This window comes from Bison bison, unplaced genomic scaffold, assembly GCF_000754665.1.
Source record: "Bison bison bison isolate TAMUID 2011002044 unplaced genomic scaffold, Bison_UMD1.0 scf7180017864376, whole genome shotgun sequence".
In the NCBI taxonomy this organism is placed as follows: domain Eukaryota; kingdom Metazoa; phylum Chordata; class Mammalia; order Artiodactyla; family Bovidae; genus Bison; species Bison bison.
In genome coordinates, this window is record NW_011494948.1 from 6,849,218 (window position 1) to 6,851,248 (window position 2,031).

Sequence of the window (2,031 nt, forward strand, 5' to 3'; positions counted from 1 at the left end):
AAATTTCCATAGTACCCAAAGCAGTCTATGTAATTCCTGTCAAAACTCCAACAGCATTTTTCACAGAAATAGAACAAACAATTCTAAAATTTATGAAGAATTACAAAACACCCTAAATGACAAAGTGATCTTGAGAAAAAAACAACAAAACTGGAAGCATCACACTTCCTGATTTCCAAATATATTACAAAACTATATTAATCAAAACAGTATGGTATGAAACACACACAAAGATCAATGGAGCAAAATAGACCAGAAATAAATCCAGGCATATATGATTAATTGGTGGCTCAGACAGTAAAGCATCTTCCTGCCATGTGAGAGACCCAGGTTCGATCTCTGGGTTGGGAAGATCTCCTGGAGAAGGAAATGGCAACCCACTCCAGTGTTCCTGCCTGGAAAACACCATGGACAGAAGAGCATGGAGGGCCACAGTCCATTGAGTCACAAAGAGTCAAACATAACTGAGTGACTAATACACACATACATACATACATAAAGAGCCAACAATACAAAATGGGCAAAAGAGTCTCTTTGATAAATGTTGTTGGTAAACCGTACAACCATATGCAAAAGAATGAGACTGGAACACTATTTTACACCATACACAAAAATCAAGTCAATATGGATTAAAAACTTGCATAATAAAACTCTTAGAATAAAACATATACTGTGAGTTCCTTGACATCAGTCTTCTTGATGGTTTTTGGATCTGACATCAAAAGCAAAGGCAAAAAAGCAAAAATAAATAAGTGGCATTGCCTCAAACTAAAAAGGTTCCGCACTTGAAGGAAATCATCAACAAAATCAGAAAGCAAACTTCTCCCAACATTGGGAGAAGATATTTGCAAGTCACATATCTAAAAAAGGTTTAGTATCCAAAATATAAAAAATCACATAACTTTTTAGCATAAAGCATTCAATCTGAAAATGTGGATCAGGGAAATGTAAATAAATTTTTAAAAAACCACAATGAAATATCACCTCCCATGTCTTAGAATGGCTATCATCAAAAAGACAAGAAATTACAAGTGTTGGTGAGGATATGGAGAAGGGAATTCTTGTGCACTGTCAGTGGAATGTAAACTGGTGCAGCCACTATGGAATATAGTATCAAGATTTCTCCAAAGAATTAAAAAATACTACCATAGGATCCTGCAATTCCACTTCTGCATATTTATCCAAAGAAATGAAAACACTAAGTTGAAAAGGTATCTGCACCCTCATGTTCATTGCAGCATTATTTACAATAGCCAAGACATGAAATCTAAATGTTAATTGAGAAGCAAATGGATAAAATAGATGTCATACATACATACACACACACACACACACACACACACACACACACAGAGGCCACAATGGAATATTACTCAGCCATAAAAGAAGGAAATTCTGCTGTTTGTGACTACATGGATAGACCTTGAGCGTACTACAGAAAGTGAAAGAAGTCAGATAGAGATACATTTATTTTATCATCTCACTGATATATGGCATCTATAAACCAAAACAAAAAATAAGAATTACCCTGAACTCATAGGTACAGAGAACAGACGGGTGGTTGCCAGAAGTGAGAAGTGAGAAACTGGCAAAATGGGAAAAGGGAGTCAAAAGGTAAAAACTTTCAGTTATAAAATTAATAAGTCCTAAGAATGTAGTTAAAAGACGCTCACTCCTTGGAAGCAAAGTTATGACCAACCTAGATAGCATATTCAAAAGCAGAGACATTACTTTGCCAACAAAGGTCCATCTAGTCAAGGTTATGGTTTTTCCTGTGGTCATGTATGGATGTGAGAGTTGGACTGTGAAGAAGGCTGAGCACCGAAGAACTGATGCTTTTGAACTGTGGTGTTGGAGAAGACTCTTGAGAGTCCCTTGGACCACAAGGAGATCCAACCAGTCCATTCTGAAGGAGATCAGCCCTGGGATTTTTTTGGAAGGAATGATGCTAAAGCTGAAACTCCAGTACTCTGGCCACCTCATGCGAAGAGTTGACTCATTGGAAAAGACTCTGATGCTGGGAGGGATTGG